Source organism: Corythoichthys intestinalis, chromosome 15 (genome assembly GCF_030265065.1).
Source record: "Corythoichthys intestinalis isolate RoL2023-P3 chromosome 15, ASM3026506v1, whole genome shotgun sequence".
Classification (NCBI taxonomy): Eukaryota; Metazoa; Chordata; class Actinopteri; order Syngnathiformes; family Syngnathidae; genus Corythoichthys; species Corythoichthys intestinalis.
Genome location: NC_080409.1, coordinates 1,256,806 through 1,278,531, shown reverse-complemented (window position 1 = coordinate 1,278,531; position 21,726 = coordinate 1,256,806).

Genomic DNA, 21,726 nt, shown 5'->3' with positions numbered 1-21,726 from the left:
GCATAGATCTCACTGTGAAAAGGCTTAAATGGCTTTTTTGACCTAAGTTTAATGATTGCGCTCAAACCAAATGTCCAAAAACCAAATTTCCACATGTAACTACTAGATTGTGATACAATACACTAATGGGTGAAGTTTGGTTGACTTCTGCGCAGCGGTTTGGGAGTTAACATCAAAATTACATTTCTCGGCCATATCGCATAGATCTCACTGTGAAAAGGCTTAAATGGCTTTTTTGACCTAAGTTTGAGGATTGCGCTCAAATCAAATGTCCTAGAACCAAATTTCCACATGTAATTACTAGATTGTGATACAATACACTAATGGGTGAAGTTTGGTTGACTTCTGCGCAGCGGTTTGGGAGTTAACATCAAAATTACATTTCTCGGCCATATCGCATAGATCTCACTGTGAAAAGGCTTAAATGACTTTTTTAATTAAGTTTAATGATTGCGCTCAAACAAAATTTCCTAGAACAAAATTTTCAAATGTAACTACTAGATTGTGATACAATACACTATTGGGTGAAGTTTGGTTGACTTCTGCGCAGCGGTTTGGGAGTTAACATCAAAATTACATTTCTCGGCCATATCGCATAGATCTCACTGTGAAAAGGCTTAAATGGCTTTTTTGACCTAAGTTTAATGATTGCGCTCAAACCAAATGTCCAATAACCAAATTTCCACATGTAACTACTAGATTGTGATACAATACACTAATGGGTGAAGTTTGGTTGACTTCTGCGCAGCGGTTTGGGAGTTAACATCAAAATTACATTTCTCGGCCATATCGCATAGATCTCACTGTGAAAAGGCTTAAATGACTTTTTTAATTAAGTTTGATGATTGCGCTCAAACAAAATGTCCTAGAACAAAATTTTCAAATGTAACTACTAGATTGTGATACAATACACTATTGGGTGAAGTTTGGTTGACTTCTGCGCAGCGGTTTGGGAGTTAACATCAAAATTACATTTCTCGGCCATATCGCATAGATCTCACTGTGAAAAGGCTTAAATGACTTTTTTAATTAAGTTTGATGATTGCGTTCAAACAAAATGTCCTAGAACAAAATTTTCAAATGTAACTACTAGATTGTGATACAATACACTATTGGGTGAAGTTTGGTTGACTTCTGCGCAGCGGTTTGGGAGTTAACATCAAAATTACATTTCTCGGCCATATCGCATAGATCTCACTGTGAAAAGGCTTAAATGGCTTTTTTGACCTAAGTTTAAAGATTGCGCTCAAACCAAATGTCCTAGAACGAAATTTTCAAATGTAACTACTAGAATGTGATACAATACACTATTGGGTGAAGTTTGGTTGACTTCTGCGCAGCGGTTTGGGAGTTAACATCAAAATTACATTTCTCGGCCATATCGCATAGATCTCACTGTGAAAAGGCTTAAATGGCTTTTTTGACCTAAGTTTGAGGATTGCGCTCAAATCAAATGTCCTAGAACCAAATTTCCACATGTAACTACTAGATTGTGATACAATACACTAATGGGTGAAGTTTGGTTGACTTCTGCGCAGAGGTTTGGGAGTTAACATCAAAATTACATTTCTCGGCCATATCGCATAGATCTCACTGTGAAAAGGCTTAAATGACTTTTTTAATTAAGTTTGATGATTGCGCTCAAACAAAATTTCCTAGAACAAAATTTTCAAATGTAACTATTAGATTGTGATACAATACACTATTGGGTGAAGTTTGGTTGACTTCTGCGCAGCGGTTTGGGAGTTAACATCAAAATTACATTTCTCGGCCATATCGCATAGATCTCACTGTGAAAAGGCTTAAATGGCTTTTTTGACCTAAGTTTAATGATTGCGCTCAAACCAAATGTCCTAGAACGAAATTTTCAAATGTAACTACTAGAATGTGATACAATACACTATTGGGTGAAGTTTGGTTGACTTCTGCGCAGCGGTTTGGGAGTTAACATCAAAATTACATTTCTCGGCCATATCGCATAGATCTCACTGTGAAAAGGCTTAAATGGCTTTTTAGACCTAAGTTTGAGGATTGCGCTCAAATCAAATGTCCTAGAACCAAATTTCCAAATGTAACTACTAGATTGTGATACAATACACTATTGGGTGAAGTTTGGTTGACTTCTGCGCAGCGGTTTGGGAGTTAACATCAAAATTACATTTCTCGGCCATATCGCATAGATCTCACTGTGAAAAGGCTTAAATGACTTTTTTAATTAAGTTTGATGATTGCGTTCAAACAAAATGTCCTAGAACAAAATTTTCAAATGTAACTACTAGATTGTGATACAATACACTATTGGGTGAAGTTTGGTTGACTTCTGCGCAGCGGTTTGGGAGTTAACATCAAAATTACATTTCTCGGCCATATCGCATAGATCTCACTGTGAAAAGGCTTAAATGGCTTTTTTGACCTAAGTTTAATGATTGCGCTCAAACCAAATGTCCAAAAAACAAATTTTCAAATGTAACTATTAGATTGTGATACAATACACTATTGGGTGAAGTTTGGTTGACTTCTGCGCAGCGGTTTGGGAGTTAACATCAAAATTACATTTCTCGGCCATATCGCATAGATCTCACTGTGAAAAGGCTTAAATGGCTTTTTTGACCTAAGTTTAATGATTGCGCTCAAACCAAATGTCCTAGAACGAAATTTTCAAATGTAACTACTAGAATGTGATACAATACACTATTGGGTGAAGTTTGGTTGACTTCTGCGCAGCGGTTTGGGAGTTAACATCAAAATTACATTTCTCGGCCATATCGCATAGATCTCACTGTGAAAAGGCTTAAATGGCTTTTTTGACCTAAGTTTGAGGATTGCGCTCAAATCAAATGTCCTAGAACCAAATTTCCAAATGTAACTACTAGATTGTGATACAATACACTATTGGGTGAAGTTTGGTTGACTTCTGCGCAGCGGTTTGGGAGTTAACATCAAAATTACATTTCTCGGCCATATCGCATAGATCTCACTGTGAAAAGGCTTAAATGGCTTTTTTGACCTAAGTTTAAAGATTGCGCTCAAACCAAATGTCCTAGAACGAAATTTTCAAATGTAACTACTAGAATGTGATACAATACACTATTGGGTGAAGTTTGGTTGACTTCTGCGCAGCGGTTTGGGAGTTAACATCAAAATTACATTTCTCGGCCATATCGCATAGATCTCACTGTGAAAAGGCTTAAATGGCTTTTTTGACCTAAGTTTGAGGATTGCGCTCAAATCAAATGTCCTAGAACCAAATTTCCACATGTAACTACTAGATTGTGATACAATACACTAATGGGTGAAGTTTGGTTGACTTCTGCGCAGAGGTTTGGGAGTTAACATCAAAATTACATTTCTCGGCCATATCGCATAGATCTCACTGTGAAAAGGCTTAAATGACTTTTTTAATTAAGTTTGATGATTGCGCTCAAACAAAATTTCCTAGAACAAAATTTTCAAATGTAACTATTAGATTGTGATACAATACACTATTGGGTGAAGTTTGGTTGACTTCTGCGCAGCGGTTTGGGAGTTAACATCAAAATTACATTTCTCGGCCATATCGCATAGATCTCACTGTGAAAAGGCTTAAATGGCTTTTTTGACCTAAGTTTAATGATTGCGCTCAAACCAAATGTCCTAGAACGAAATTTTCAAATGTAACTACTAGAATGTGATACAATACACTATTGGGTGAAGTTTGGTTGACTTCTGCGCAGCGGTTTGGGAGTTAACATCAAAATTACATTTCTCGGCCATATCGCATAGATCTCACTGTGAAAAGGCTTAAATGGCTTTTTAGACCTAAGTTTGAGGATTGCGCTCAAATCAAATGTCCTAGAACCAAATTTCCAAATGTAACTACTAGATTGTGATACAATACACTATTGGGTGAAGTTTGGTTGACTTCTGCGCAGCGGTTTGGGAGTTAACATCAAAATTACATTTCTCGGCCATATCGCATAGATCTCACTGTGAAAAGGCTTAAATGACTTTTTTAATTAAGTTTGATGATTGCGTTCAAACAAAATGTCCTAGAACAAAATTTTCAAATGTAACTACTAGATTGTGATACAATACACTATTGGGTGAAGTTTGGTTGACTTCTGCGCAGCGGTTTGGGAGTTAACATCAAAATTACATTTCTCGGCCATATCGCATAGATCTCACTGTGAAAAGGCTTAAATGGCTTTTTTGACCTAAGTTTAATGATTGCGCTCAAACCAAATGTCCAAAAAACAAATTTTCAAATGTAATTATTAGATTGTGATACAATACACTATTGGGTGAAGTTTGGTTGACTTCTGCGCAGAGGTTTGGGAGTTAACATCAAAATTACATTTCTCGGCCATATCGCATAGATCTCACTGTGAAAAGGCTTAAATGACTTTTTTGACCTAAGTTTGAGGATTGCGCTCAAATCAAATGTCCTAGAACCAAATTTCCACATGTAACTACTAGATTGTGATACAATACACTAATGGGTGAAGTTTGGTTGACTTCTGCGCAGAGGTTTGGGAGTTAACATCAAAATTACATTTCTCGGCCATATCGCATAGATCTCACTGTGAAAAGGCTTAAATGACTTTTTTAATTAAGTTTGATGATTGCGCTCAAACAAAATTTCCTAGAACAAAATTTTCAAATGTAACTATTAGATTGTGATACAATACACTATTGGGTGAAGTTTGGTTGACTTCTGCGCAGCGGTTTGGGAGTTAACATCAAAATTACATTTCTCGGCCATATCGCATAGATCTCACTGTGAAAAGGCTTAAATGGCTTTTTTGACCTAAGTTTAATGATTGCGCTCAAACCAAATGTCCAAAAACCAAATTTCCACATGTAACTACTAGATTGTGATACAATACACTAATGGGTGAAGTTTGGTTGACTTCTGCGCAGCGGTTTGGGAGTTAACATCAAAATTACATTTCTCGGCCATATCGCATAGATCTCACTGTGAAAAGGCTTAAATGGCTTTTTTGACCTAAGTTTGAGGATTGCGCTCAAACCAAATGTCCTAGAACGAAATTTTCAAATGTAACTACTAGAATGTGATACAATACACTATTGGGTGAAGTTTGGTTGACTTCTGCGCAGCGGTTTGGGAGTTAACATCAAAATTAAATTTCTCGGCCATATCGCATAGATCTCACTGTGAAAAGGCTTAAATGGCTTTTTTGACCTAAGTTTGAGGATTGCGCTCAAATCAAATGTCCTAGAACCAAATTTTCACATGTAACTACTAGATTGTGATACAATACACTAATGGGTGAAGTTTGGTTGACTTCTGCGCAGCGGTTTGGGAGTTAACATCAAAATTACATTTCTCGGCCATATCGCATAGATCTCACTGTGAAAAGGCTTAAATGACTTTTTTAATTAAGTTTGATGATTGCGCTCAAACAAAATTTCCTAGAACAAAATTTTCAAATGTAACTACTAGATTGTGATACAATACACTATTGGGTGAAGTTTGGTTGACTTCTGCGCAGCGGTTTGGGAGTTAACATCAAAATTACATTTCTCGGCCATATCGCATAGATCTCACTGTGAAAAGGCTTAAATGGCTTTTTTGACCTAAGTTTAATGATTGCGCTCAAACCAAATGTCCTAGAACGAAATTTTTAAATGTAACTACTAGAATGTGATACAATACACTATTGGGTGAAGTTTGGTTGACTTCTGCGCAGCGGTTTGGGAGTTAACATCAAAATTACATTTCTCGGCCATATCGCATAGATCTCACTGTGAAAAGGCTTAAATGGCTTTTTTGACCTAAGTTTGAGGATTGCGCTCAAATCAAATGTCCTAGAACCAAATTTCCACATGTAACTACTAGATTGTGATACAATACACTAATGGGTGAAGTTTGGTTGACTTCTGCGCAGAGGTTTGGGAGTTAACATCAAAATTACATTTCTCGGCCATATCGCATAGATCTCACTGTGAAAAGGCTTAAATGACTTTTTTAATTAAGTTTGATGATTGCGCTCAAACAAAATTTCCTAGAACAAAATTTTCAAATGTAACTATTAGATTGTGATACAATACACTATTGGGTGAAGTTTGGTTGACTTCTGCGCAGCGGTTTGGGAGTTAACATCAAAATTACATTTCTCGGCCATATCGCATAGATCTCACTGTGAAAAGGCTTAAATGGCTTTTTTGACCTAAGTTTAATGATTGCGCTCAAACCAAATGTCCAAAAACCAAATTTCCACATGTAACTACTAGATTGTGATACAATACACTAATGGGTGAAGTTTGGTTGACTTCTGCGCAGCGGTTTGGGAGTTAACATCAAAATTACATTTCTCGGCCATATCGCATAGATCTCACTGTGAAAAGGCTTAAATGGCTTTTTTGACCTAAGTTTGAGGATTGCGCTCAAATCAAATGTCCTAGAACCAAATTTCCACATGTAATTACTAGATTGTGATACAATACACTAATGGGTGAAGTTTGGTTGACTTCTGCGCAGCGGTTTGGGAGTTAACATCAAAATTACATTTCTCGGCCATATCGCATAGATCTCACTGTGAAAAGGCTTAAATGACTTTTTTAATTAAGTTTAATGATTGCGCTCAAACAAAATTTCCTAGAACAAAATTTTCAAATGTAACTACTAGATTGTGATACAATACACTATTGGGTGAAGTTTGGTTGACTTCTGCGCAGCGGTTTGGGAGTTAACATCAAAATTACATTTCTCGGCCATATCGCATAGATCTCACTGTGAAAAGGCTTAAATGGCTTTTTTGACCTAAGTTTAATGATTGCGCTCAAACCAAATGTCCAATAACCAAATTTCCACATGTAACTACTAGATTGTGATACAATACACTAATGGGTGAAGTTTGGTTGACTTCTGCGCAGCGGTTTGGGAGTTAACATCAAAATTACATTTCTCGGCCATATCGCATAGATCTCACTGTGAAAAGGCTTAAATGACTTTTTTAATTAAGTTTGATGATTGCGCTCAAACAAAATGTCCTAGAACAAAATTTTCAAATGTAACTACTAGATTGTGATACAATACACTATTGGGTGAAGTTTGGTTGACTTCTGCGCAGCGGTTTGGGAGTTAACATCAAAATTACATTTCTCGGCCATATCGCATAGATCTCACTGTGAAAAGGCTTAAATGGCTTTTTTGACCTAAGTTTGAGGACTGCGCTCAAATCAAATGTCCTAGAACCAAATTTCCACATGTAACTACTAGATTGTGATACAATACACTAATGGTTGAAGTTTGGTTGACTTCTGCGCAGCGGTTTGGGAGTTAACATCAAAATTACATTTCTCGGCCATATCGCATAGATCTCACTGTGAAAAGGCTTAAATGACTTTTTTAATTAAGTTTGATGATTGCGTTCAAACAAAATGTCCTAGAACAAAATTTTCAAATGTAACTACTAGATTGTGATACAATACACTATTGGGTGAAGTTTGGTTGACTTCTGCGCAGCGGTTTGGGAGTTAACATCAAAATTACATTTCTCGGCCATATCGCATAGATCTCACCGTGAAAAGGCTTAAATGACTTTTTTAATTAAGTTTGATGATTGCGTTCAAACAAAATGTCCTAGAACAAAATTTTCAAATGTAACTACTAGATTGTGATACAATACACTATTGGGTGAAGTTTGGTTGACTTCTGCGCAGCGGTTTGGGAGTTAACATCAAAATTACATTTCTCGGCCATATCGCATAGATCTCACCGTGAAAAGGCTTAAATGACTTTTTTAATTAAGTTTGATGATTGCGTTCAAACAAAATGTCCTAGAACAAAATTTTCAAATATAACTACTAGATTGTGATACAATACACTATTGGGTGAAGTTTGGTTGACTTCTGCGCAGCGGTTTGGGAGTTAACATCAAAATTACATTTCTCGGCCATATCGCATAGATCTCACTGTGAAAAGGCTTAAATGGCTTTTTTGACCTAAGTTTAAAGATTGCGCTCAAACCAAATGTCCTAGAACGAAATTTTCAAATGTAACTACTAGAATGTGATACAATACACTATTGGGTGAAGTTTGGTTGACTTCTGCGCAGCGGTTTGGGAGTTAACATCAAAATTACATTTCTCGGCCATATCGCATAGATCTCACTGTGAAAAGGCTTAAATGGCTTTTTTGACCTAAGTTTGAGGATTGCGCTCAAATCAAATGTCCTAGAACCAAATTTCCACATGTAACTACTAGATTGTGATACAATACACTAATGGGTGAAGTTTGGTTGACTTCTGCGCAGAGGTTTGGGAGTTAACATCAAAATTACATTTCTCGGCCATATCGCATAGATCTCACTGTGAAAAGGCTTAAATGACTTTTTTAATTAAGTTTGATGATTGCGCTCAAACAAAATTTCCTAGAACAAAATTTTCAAATGTAACTATTAGATTGTGATACAATACACTATTGGGTGAAGTTTGGTTGACTTCTGCGCAGCGGTTTGGGAGTTAACATCAAAATTACATTTCTCGGCCATATCGCATAGATCTCACTGTGAAAAGGCTTAAATGGCTTTTTTGACCTAAGTTTAATGATTGCGCTCAAACCAAATGTCCAAAAACCAAATTTCCACATGTAACTACTAGATTGTGATACAATACACTAATGGGTGAAGTTTGGTTGACTTCTGCGCAGCGGTTTGGGAGTTAACATCAAAATTACATTTCTCGGCCATATCGCATAGATCTCACTGTGAAAAGGCTTAAATGGCTTTTTTGACCTAAGTTTGAGGATTGCGCTCAAACCAAATGTCCTAGAACGAAATTTTCAAATGTAACTACTAGAATGTGATACAATACACTATTGGGTGAAGTTTGGTTGACTTCTGCGCAGCGGTTTGGGAGTTAACATCAAAATTAAATTTCTCGGCCATATCGCATAGATCTCACTGTGAAAAGGCTTAAATGGCTTTTTTGACCTAAGTTTGAGGATTGCGCTCAAATCAAATGTCCTAGAACCAAATTTTCACATGTAACTACTAGATTGTGATACAATACACTAATGGGTGAAGTTTGGTTGACTTCTGCGCAGCGGTTTGGGAGTTAACATCAAAATTACATTTCTCGGCCATATCGCATAGATCTCACTGTGAAAAGGCTTAAATGACTTTTTTAATTAAGTTTGATGATTGCGCTCAAACAAAATTTCCTAGAACAAAATTTTCAAATGTAACTACTAGATTGTGATACAATACACTATTGGGTGAAGTTTGGTTGACTTCTGCGCAGCGGTTTGGGAGTTAACATCAAAATTACATTTCTCGGCCATATCGCATAGATCTCACTGTGAAAAGGCTTAAATGGCTTTTTTGACCTAAGTTTAATGATTGCGCTCAAACCAAATGTCCTAGAACGAAATTTTCAAATGTAACTACTAGAATGTGATACAATACACTATTGGGTGAAGTTTGGTTGACTTCTGCGCAGCGGTTTGGGAGTTAACATCAAAATTACATTTCTCGGCCATATCGCATAGATCTCACTGTGAAAAGGCTTAAATGACTTTTTTAATTAAGTTTGATGATTGCGTTCAAACAAAATGTCCTAGAACAAAATTTTCAAATGTAACTACTAGATTGTGATACAATACACTATTGGGTGAAGTTTGGTTGACTTCTGCGCAGCGGTTTGGGAGTTAACATCAAAATTACATTTCTCGGCCATATCGCATAGATCTCACTGTGAAAAGGCTTAAATGGCTTTTTTGACCTAAGTTTGAGGATTGCGCTCAAATCAAATGTCCAAGAACCAAATTTCCAAATATAACTACTAGATTGTGATACAATACACTATTGGGTGAAGTTTGGTTGACTTCTGCGCAGCGGTTTGGGAGTTAACATCAAAATTACATTTCTCGGCCATATCGCATAGATCTCACTGTGAAAAGGCTTAAATGACTTTTTTAATTAAGTTTGATGATTGCGTTCAAACAAAATGTCATAGAACAAAATTTTCAAATGTAACTACTAGATTGTGATACAATACACTATTGGGTGAAGTTTGGTTGACTTCTGCGCAGCGGTTTGGGAGTTAACATCAAAATTACATTTCTCGGCCATATCGCATAGATCTCACTGTGAAAAGGCTTAAATGGCTTTTTTGACCTAAGTTTGAGGATTGCGCTCAAATCAAATGTCCTAGAACCAAATTTCCACATGTAATTACTAGATTGTGATACAATACACTAATGGGTGAAGTTTGGTTGACTTCTGCGCAGCGGTTTGGGAGTTAACATCAAAATTACATTTCTCGGCCATATCGCATAGATCTCACTGTGAAAAGGCTTAAATGACTTTTTTAATTAAGTTTAATGATTGCGCTCAAACCAAATGTCCTAGAACGAAATTTTCAAATGTAACTACTAGAATGTGATACAATACACTATTGGGTGAAGTTTAGTTGACTTCTGCGCAGCGGTTTGGGAGTTAACATCAAAATTACATTTCTCGGCCATATCGCATAGATCTCACTGTGAAAAGGCTTAAATGGCTTTTTTGACCTAAGTTTAATGATTGCGCTCAAACCAAATGTCCTAGAACGAAATTTTCAAATGTAACTACTAGAATTTGATACAATACACTATTGGGTGAAGTTTGGTTGACTTCTGCGCAGCGGTTTGGGAGTTAACATCAAAATTACATTTCTCGGCCATATCGCATAGATCTCACTGTGAAAAGGCTTAAATGGCTTTTTTGACCTAAGTTTGAGGATTGCGCTCAAATCAAATGTCCTAGAACCAAATTTTCACATGTAACTACTAGATTGTGATACAATACACTAATGGGTGAAGTTTGGTTGACTTCTGCGCAGCGGTTTGGGAGTTAACATCAAAATTACATTTCTCGGCCATATCGCATAGATCTCACTGTGAAAAGGCTTAAATGACTTTTTTAATTAAGTTTGATGATTGCGCTCAAACAAAATTTCCTAGAACAAAATTTTCAAATGTAACTACTAGATTGTCATACAATACACTATTGGGTGAAGTTTGGTTGACTTCTGCGCAGCGGTTTGGGAGTTAACATCAAAATTACATTTCTCGGCCATATCGCATAGATCTCACTGTGAAAAGGCTTAAATGGCTTTTTTGACCTAAGTTTAATGATTGCGCTCAAACCAAATGTCCTAGAACGAAATTTTCAAATGTAACTACTAGAATGTGATACAATACACTATTGGGTGAAGTTTGGTTGACTTCTGCGCAGCGGTTTGGGAGTTAACATCAAAATTACATTTCTCGGCCATATCGCATAGATCTCACTGTGAAAAGGCTTAAATGACTTTTTTAATTAAGTTTGATGATTGCGTTCAAACAAAATGTCATAGAACAAAATTTTCAAATGTAACTACTAGATTGTGATACAATACACTATTGGGTGAAGTTTGGTTGACTTCTGCGCAGCGGTTTGGGAGTTAACATCAAAATTACATTTCTCGGCCATATCGCATAGATCTCACTGTGAAAAGGCTTAAATGGCTTTTTTGACCTAAGTTTGAGGATTGCGCTCAAATCAAATGTCCTAGAACCAAATTTCCACATGTAATTACTAGATTGTGATACAATACACTAATGGGTGAAGTTTGGTTGACTTCTGCGCAGCGGTTTGGGAGTTAACATCAAAATTACATTTCTCGGCCATATCGCATAGATCTCACTGTGAAAAGGCTTAAATGACTTTTTTAATTAAGTTTAATGATTGCGCTCAAACAAAATTTCCTAGAACAAAATTTTCAAATGTAACTACTAGATTGTGATACAATACACTATTGGGTGAAGTTTGGTTGACTTCTGCGCAGCGGTTTGGGAGTTAACATCAAAATTACATTTCTCGGCCATATCGCATAGATCTCACTGTGAAAAGGCTTAAATGGCTTTTTTGACCTAAGTTTAATGATTGCGCTCAAACCAAATGTCCAATAACCAAATTTCCACATGTAACTACTAGATTGTGATACAATACACTAATGGGTGAAGTTTGGTTGACTTCTGCGCAGCGGTTTGGGAGTTAACATCAAAATTACATTTCTCGGCCATATCGCATAGATCTCACTGTGAAAAGGCTTAAATGACTTTTTTAATTAAGTTTGATGATTGCGCTCAAACAAAATGTCCTAGAACAAAATTTTCAAATGTAACTACTAGATTGTGATACAATACACTATTGGGTGAAGTTTGGTTGACTTCTGCGCAGCGGTTTGGGAGTTAACATCAAAATTACATTTCTCGGCCATATCGCATAGATCTCACTGTGAAAAGGCTTAAATGGCTTTTTTGACCTAAGTTTGAGGACTGCGCTCAAATCAAATGTCCTAGAACCAAATTTCCACATGTAACTACTAGATTGTGATACAATACACTAATGGTTGAAGTTTGGTTGACTTCTGCGCAGCGGTTTGGGAGTTAACATCAAAATTACATTTCTCGGCCATATCGCATAGATCTCACTGTGAAAAGGCTTAAATGACTTTTTTAATTAAGTTTGATGATTGCGTTCAAACAAAATGTCCTAGAACAAAATTTTCAAATGTAACTACTAGATTGTGATACAATACACTATTGGGTGAAGTTTGGTTGACTTCTGCGCAGCGGTTTGGGAGTTAACATCAAAATTACATTTCTCGGCCATATCGCATAGATCTCACCGTGAAAAGGCTTAAATGACTTTTTTAATTAAGTTTGATGATTGCGTTCAAACAAAATGTCCTAGAACAAAATTTTCAAATGTAACTACTAGATTGTGATACAATACACTATTGGGTGAAGTTTGGTTGACTTCTGCGCAGCGGTTTGGGAGTTAACATCAAAATTACATTTCTCGGCCATATCGCATAGATCTCACCGTGAAAAGGCTTAAATGACTTTTTTAATTAAGTTTGATGATTGCGTTCAAACAAAATGTCCTAGAACAAAATTTTCAAATATAACTACTAGATTGTGATACAATACACTATTGGGTGAAGTTTGGTTGACTTCTGCGCAGCGGTTTGGGAGTTAACATCAAAATTACATTTCTCGGCCATATCGCATAGATCTCACTGTGAAAAGGCTTAAATGGCTTTTTTGACCTAAGTTTAAAGATTGCGCTCAAACCAAATGTCCTAGAACGAAATTTTCAAATGTAACTACTAGAATGTGATACAATACACTATTGGGTGAAGTTTGGTTGACTTCTGCGCAGCGGTTTGGGAGTTAACATCAAAATTACATTTCTCGGCCATATCGCATAGATCTCACTGTGAAAAGGCTTAAATGGCTTTTTTGACCTAAGTTTGAGGATTGCGCTCAAATCAAATGTCCTAGAACCAAATTTCCACATGTAACTACTAGATTGTGATACAATACACTAATGGGTGAAGTTTGGTTGACTTCTGCGCAGAGGTTTGGGAGTTAACATCAAAATTACATTTCTCGGCCATATCGCATAGATCTCACTGTGAAAAGGCTTAAATGACTTTTTTAATTAAGTTTGATGATTGCGCTCAAACAAAATTTCCTAGAACAAAATTTTCAAATGTAACTATTAGATTGTGATACAATACACTATTGGGTGAAGTTTGGTTGACTTCTGCGCAGCGGTTTGGGAGTTAACATCAAAATTACATTTCTCGGCCATATCGCATAGATCTCACTGTGAAAAGGCTTAAATGGCTTTTTTGACCTAAGTTTAATGATTGCGCTCAAACCAAATGTCCAAAAACCAAATTTCCACATGTAACTACTAGATTGTGATACAATACACTAATGGGTGAAGTTTGGTTGACTTCTGCGCAGCGGTTTGGGAGTTAACATCAAAATTACATTTCTCGGCCATATCGCATAGATCTCACTGTGAAAAGGCTTAAATGGCTTTTTTGACCTAAGTTTGAGGATTGCGCTCAAACCAAATGTCCTAGAACGAAATTTTCAAATGTAACTACTAGAATGTGATACAATACACTATTGGGTGAAGTTTGGTTGACTTCTGCGCAGCGGTTTGGGAGTTAACATCAAAATTAAATTTCTCGGCCATATCGCATAGATCTCACTGTGAAAAGGCTTAAATGGCTTTTTTGACCTAAGTTTGAGGATTGCGCTCAAATCAAATGTCCTAGAACCAAATTTTCACATGTAACTACTAGATTGTGATACAATACACTAATGGGTGAAGTTTGGTTGACTTCTGCGCAGCGGTTTGGGAGTTAACATCAAAATTACATTTCTCGGCCATATCGCATAGATCTCACTGTGAAAAGGCTTAAATGACTTTTTTAATTAAGTTTGATGATTGCGCTCAAACAAAATTTCCTAGAACAAAATTTTCAAATGTAACTACTAGATTGTGATACAATACACTATTGGGTGAAGTTTGGTTGACTTCTGCGCAGCGGTTTGGGAGTTAACATCAAAATTACATTTCTCGGCCATATCGCATAGATCTCACTGTGAAAAGGCTTAAATGGCTTTTTTGACCTAAGTTTAATGATTGCGCTCAAACCAAATGTCCTAGAACGAAATTTTCAAATGTAACTACTAGAATGTGATACAATACACTATTGGGTGAAGTTTGGTTGACTTCTGCGCAGCGGTTTGGGAGTTAACATCAAAATTACATTTCTCGGCCATATCGCATAGATCTCACTGTGAAAAGGCTTAAATGACTTTTTTAATTAAGTTTGATGATTGCGTTCAAACAAAATGTCCTAGAACAAAATTTTCAAATGTAACTACTAGATTGTGATACAATACACTATTGGGTGAAGTTTGGTTGACTTCTGCGCAGCGGTTTGGGAGTTAACATCAAAATTACATTTCTCGGCCATATCGCATAGATCTCACTGTGAAAAGGCTTAAATGGCTTTTTTGACCTAAGTTTGAGGATTGCGCTCAAATCAAATGTCCAAGAACCAAATTTCCAAATATAACTACTAGATTGTGATACAATACACTATTGGGTGAAGTTTGGTTGACTTCTGCGCAGCGGTTTGGGAGTTAACATCAAAATTACATTTCTCGGCCATATCGCATAGATCTCACTGTGAAAAGGCTTAAATGACTTTTTTAATTAAGTTTGATGATTGCGTTCAAACAAAATGTCATAGAACAAAATTTTCAAATGTAACTACTAGATTGTGATACAATACACTATTGGGTGAAGTTTGGTTGACTTCTGCGCAGCGGTTTGGGAGTTAACATCAAAATTACATTTCTCGGCCATATCGCATAGATCTCACTGTGAAAAGGCTTAAATGGCTTTTTTGACCTAAGTTTGAGGATTGCGCTCAAATCAAATGTCCTAGAACCAAATTTCCACATGTAATTACTAGATTGTGATACAATACACTAATGGGTGAAGTTTGGTTGACTTCTGCGCAGCGGTTTGGGAGTTAACATCAAAATTACATTTCTCGGCCATATCGCATAGATCTCACTGTGAAAAGGCTTAAATGACTTTTTTAATTAAGTTTAATGATTGCGCTCAAACCAAATGTCCTAGAACGAAATTTTCAAATGTAACTACTAGAATGTGATACAATACACTATTGGGTGAAGTTTAGTTGACTTCTGCGCAGCGGTTTGGGAGTTAACATCAAAATTACATTTCTCGGCCATATCGCATAGATCTCACTGTGAAAAGGCTTAAATGGCTTTTTTGACCTAAGTTTAATGATTGCGCTCAAACCAAATGTCCTAGAACGAAATTTTCAAATGTAACTACTAGAATTTGATACAATACACTATTGGGTGAAGTTTGGTTGACTTCTGCGCAGCGGTTTGGGAGTTAACATCAAAATTACATTTCTCGGCCATATCGCATAGATCTCACTGTGAAAAGGCTTAAATGGCTTTTTTGACCTAAGTTTGAGGATTGCGCTCAAATCAAATGTCCTAGAACCAAATTTTCACATGTAACTACTAGATTGTGATACAATACACTAATGGGTGAAGTTTGGTTGACTTCTGCGCAGCGGTTTGGGAGTTAACATCAAAATTACATTTCTCGGCCATATCGCATAGATCTCACTGTGAAAAGGCTTAAATGACTTTTTTAATTAAGTTTGATGATTGCGCTCAAACAAAATTTCCTAGAACAAAATTTTCAAATGTAACTACTAGATTGTCATACAATACACTATTGGGTGAAGTTTGGTTGACTTCTGCGCAGCGGTTTGGGAGTTAACATCAAAATTACATTTCTCGGCCATATCGCATAGATCTCACTGTGAAAAGGCTTAAATGGCTTTTTTGACCTAAGTTTAATGATTGCGCTCAAACCAAATGTCCTAGAACGAAATTTTCAAATGTAACTACTAGAATGTGATACAATACACTATTGGGTGAAGTTTGGTTGACTTCTGCGCAGCGGTTTGGGAGTTAACATCAAAATTACATTTCTCGGCCATATCGCATAGATCTCACTGTGAAAAGGCTTAAATGACTTTTTTAATTAAGTTTGATGATTGCGTTCAAACAAAATGTCATAGAACAAAATTTTCAAATGTAACTACTAGATTGTGATACAATACACTATTGGGTGAAGTTTGGTTGACTTCTGCGCAGCGGTTTGGGAGTTAACATCAAAATTACATTTCTCGGCCATATCGCATAGATCTCACTGTGAAAAGGCTTAAATGGCTTTTTTGACCTAAGTTTGAGGATTGCGCTCAAATCAAATGTCTAAGAACCAAATTTCCAAATGTAACTACTAGATTGTGATACAATACACTATTGGGTGAAGTTTGGTTGACTTCTGCGCAGCGGTTTGGGAGTTAACATCAAAATTACATTTCTCGGCCATATCGCATAGATCTCACTGTGAAAAGGCTTAAATGACTTTTTTAATTAAGTTTGATGATTGCGTTCAAACAAAATGTCCTAGAACAAAATTTTCAAATGTAACTACTAGATTGTGATACAATACACTATTGGGTGAAGTTTGGTTGACTTCTGCGCAGCGGTTTGGGAGTTAACATCAAAATTACATTTCTCGGCCATATCGCATAGATCTCACTGTGAAAAGGCTTAAATGGCTTTTTTTGACCTAAGTTTGAGGATTGCGCTCAAATCAAATGTCCTAGAACCAAATTTCCACATGTAACTACTAGATTGTGATACAATACACTAATGGGTGAAGTTTGGTTGACTTCTGCGCAGAGGTTTGGGAGTTAACATCAAAATTACATTTCTCGGCCATATCGCATAGATCTCACTGTGAAAAGGCTTAAATGACTTTTTTAATTAAGTTTGATGATTGCGCTCAAACAAAATTTCCTAGAACAAAATTTTCAAATGTAACTACTAGATTGTGATACAATACACTATTGGGTGAAGTTTGGTTGACTTCTGCGCAGCGGTTTTGGAGTTAACATCAAAATTACATTTCTCGGCCATATCGCATAGATCTCACTGTGAAAAGGCTTAAATGGCTTTTTTGACCTAAGTTTAATGATTGCGCTCAAACCAAATGTCCAATAACCAAATTTCCACATGTAACTACTAGATTGTGATACAATACACTAATGGGTGAAGTTTGGTTGACTTATGCGAGGCGGTTTGGGAGTTAACATCAAAATTACATTTCTTGGCCATATCGCATAGATCTCACTGTGAAAAGGCTTAAATGACTTTTTTAATTAAGTTTGATGATTGCGTTCAAACAAAATGTCATAGAACAAAATTTTCAAATGTAACTACTAGATTGTGATACAATACACTATTGGGTGAAGTTTGGTTGACTTCTGCGCAGCGGTTTGGGAGTTAACATCAAAATTACATTTCTCGGCCATATCGCATAGATCTCACTGTGAAAAGGCTTAAATGGCTTTTTTGACCTAAGTTTGAGGATTGCGCTCAAATCAAATGTCCTAGAACCAAATTTCCACATGTAATTACTAGATTGTGATACAATACACTAATGGGTGAAATTTGGTTGACTTCTGCGCAGCGGTTTGGGAGTTAACATCAAAATTACATTTCTCGGCCATATCGCATAGATCTCACTGTGAAAAGGCTTAAATGACTTTTTTAATTAAGTTTAATGATTGCGCTCAAACCAAATGTCCTAGAACGAAATTTTCAAATGTAACTACTAGAATGTGATACAATACACTATTGGGTGAAGTTTAGTTGACTTCTGCGCAGCGGTTTGGGAGTTAACATCAAAATTACATTTCTCGGCCATATCGCATAGATCTCACTGTGAAAAGGCTTAAATGGCTTTTTTGACCTAAATTTAATGATTGCTCTCAAACCAAATGTCCTAGAACGAAATTTTCAAATGTAACTACTAGAATGTGATACAATACACTATTGGGTGAAGTTTGGTTGACTTCTGCGCAGCGGTTTGGGAGTTAACATCAAAATTACATTTCTCGGCCATATCGCATAGATCTCACTGTGAAAAGGCTTAAATGACTTTTTTGACCTAAGTTTAATGATTGCGCTCAAAACAAATGTCCAATAACCAAATTTCCACATGTAACTACTAGATTGTGATACAATACACTAATGGGTGAAGTTTGGTTGACTTCTGCGAGGCGGTTTGGGAGTTAACATCAAAATTACATTTCTCGGCCATATCGCATAGATCTCACTGTGAAAAGGCTTAAATGACTTTTTTAATTAAGTTTGATGATTGCGTTCAAACAAAATGTCATAAAACAAAATTTTCAAATGTAACTACTAGATTGTGATACAATACACTATTGGGTGAAGTTTGGTTGACTTCTGCGCAGCGGTTTGGGAGTTAACATCAAAATTACATTTCTCGGCCATATCGCATAGATCTCACTGTGAAAAGGCTTAAATGGCTTTTTTGACCTAAGTTTGAGGATTGCGCTCAAATCAAATGTCCTAGAACAAAATTTTCAAATGTAACTACTAGATTGTGATACAATACACTATTGGGTGAAGTTTGGTTGACTTCTGCGCAGCGGTTTGGGAGTTAACATCAAAATTACATTTCTCGGCCATATCGCATAGATCTCACTGTGAAAAGGCTTAAATGGCTTTTTTGACCTAAGTTTAAAGATTGCGCTCAAACCAAATGTCCTAGAACGAAATTTTCAAATGTAACTACTAGAATGTGATACAATACACTATTGGGTGAAGTTTGGTTGACTTCTGCGCAGCGGTTTGGGAGTTAACATCAAAATTACATTTCTCGGCCATATCGCATAGATCTCACTGTGAAAAGGCTTAAATGACTTTTTTAATTAAGTTTGATGATTGCGTTCAAACAAAATGTCCTAGAACAAAATTTTCAAATGTAACTACTAGATTGTGATACAATACACTATTGGGTGAAGTTTGGTTGACTTCTGCGCAGCGGTTTGGGAGTTAACATCAAAATTACATTTCTCGGCCATATCGCATAGATCTCACTGTGAAAAGGCTTAAATGGCTTTTTTTGACCTAAGTTTGAGGATTGCGCTCAAATCAAATGTCCTAGAACCAAATTTCCACATGTAACTACTAGATTGTGATACAATACACTAATGGGTGAAGTTTGGTTGACTTCTGCGCAGAGGTTTGGGAGTTAACATCAAAATTACATTTCTCGGCCATATCGCATAGATCTCACTGTGAAAAGGCTTAAATGACTTTTTTAATTAAGTTTGATGATTGCGCTCAAACAAAATTTCCTAGAACAAAATTTTCAAATGTAACTACTAGATTGTGATACAATACACTATTGGGTGAAGTTTGGTTGACTTCTGCGCAGCGGTTTTGGAGTTAACATCAAAATTACATTTCTCGGCCATATCGCATAGATCTCACTGTGAAAAGGCTTAAATGGCTTTTTTGACCTAAGTTTAATGATTGCGCTCAAACCAAATGTCCAATAACCAAATTTCCACATGTAACTACTAGATTGTGATACAATACACTAATGGGTGAAGTTTGGTTGACTTATGCGAGGCGGTTTGGGAGTTAACATCAAAATTACATTTCTTGGCCATATCGCATAGATCTCACTGTGAAAAGGCTTAAATGACTTTTTTAATTAAGTTTGATGATTGCGTTCAAACAAAATGTCATAGAACAAAATTTTCAAATGTAACTACTAGATTGTGATACAATACACTATTGGGTGAAGTTTGGTTGACTTCTGCGCAGCGGTTTGGGAGTTAACATCAAAATTACATTTCTCGGCCATATCGCATAGATCTCACTGTGAAAAGGCTTAAATGGCTTTTTTGACCTAAGTTTGAGGATTGCGCTCAAATCAAATGTCCTAGAACCAAATTTCCACATGTAATTACTAGATTGTGATACAATACACTAATGGGTGAAATTTGGTTGACTTCTGCGCAGCGGTTTGGGAGTTAACATCAAAATTACATTTCTCGGCCATATCGCATAGATCTCACTGTGAAAAGGCTTAAATGACTTTTTTAATTAAGTTTAATGATTGCGCTCAAACCAAATGTCCTAGAACGAAATTTTCAAATGTAACTACTAGAATGTGATACAATACACTATTGGGTGAAGTTTAGTTGACTTCTGCGCAGCGGTTTGGGAGTTAACATCAAAATTACATTTCTCGGCCATATCGCATAGATCTCACTGTGAAAAGGCTTAAATGGCTTTTTTGACCTAAATTTAATGATTGCTCTCAAACCAAATGTCCTAGAACGAAATTTTCAAATGTAACTACTAGAATGTGATACAATACACTATTGGGTGAAGTTTGGTTGACTTCTGCGCAGCGGTTTGGGAGTTAACATCAAAATTACATTTCTCGGCCATATCGCATAGATCTCACTGTGAAAAGGCTTAAATGACTTTTTTGACCTAAGTTTAATGATTGCGCTCAAAACAAATGTCCAATAACCAAATTTCCACATGTAACTACTAGATTGTGATACAATACACTAATGGGTGAAGTTTGGTTGACTTCTGCGAGGCGGTTTGGGAGTTAACATCAAAATTACATTTCTCGGCCATATCGCATAGATCTCACTGTGAAAAGGCTTAAATGACTTTTTTAATTAAGTTTGATGATTGCGTTCAAACAAAATGTCATAAAACAAAATTTTCAAATGTAACTACTAGATTGTGATACAATACACTATTGGGTGAAGTTTGGTTGACTTCTGCGCAGCGGTTTGGGAGTTAACATCAAAATTACATTTCTCGGCCATATCGCATAGATCTCACTGTGAAAAGGCTTAAATGGCTTTTTTGACCTAAGTTTGAGGATTGCGCTCAAATCAAATGTCCTAGAACAAAATTTTCAAATGTAACTACTAGATTGTGATACAATACACTATTGGGTGAAGTTTGGTTGACTTCTGCGCAGCGGTTTGGGAGTTAACATCAAAATTACATTTCTCGGCCATATCGCATAGATCTCACTGTGAAAAGGCTTAAATGGCTTTTTTGACCTAAGTTTAAAGATTGCGCTCAAACCAAATGTCCTAGAACGAAATTTTCAAATGTAACTACTAGAATGTGATACAATACACTATTGGGTGAAGTTTGGTTGACTTCTGCGCAGCGGTTTGGGAGTTAACATCAAAATTACATTTCTCGGCCATATCGCATAGATCTCACTGTGAAAAGGCTTAAATGGCTTTTTTGACCTAAGTTTAATGATTGCGCTCAAACCAAATGTCCAATAACCAAATTTCTACATGTAACTACTAGATTGTGATACAATACACTAATGGGTGAAGTTTGGTTGACTTCTGCGCAGCGGTTTGGGAGTTAACATCAAAATTACATTT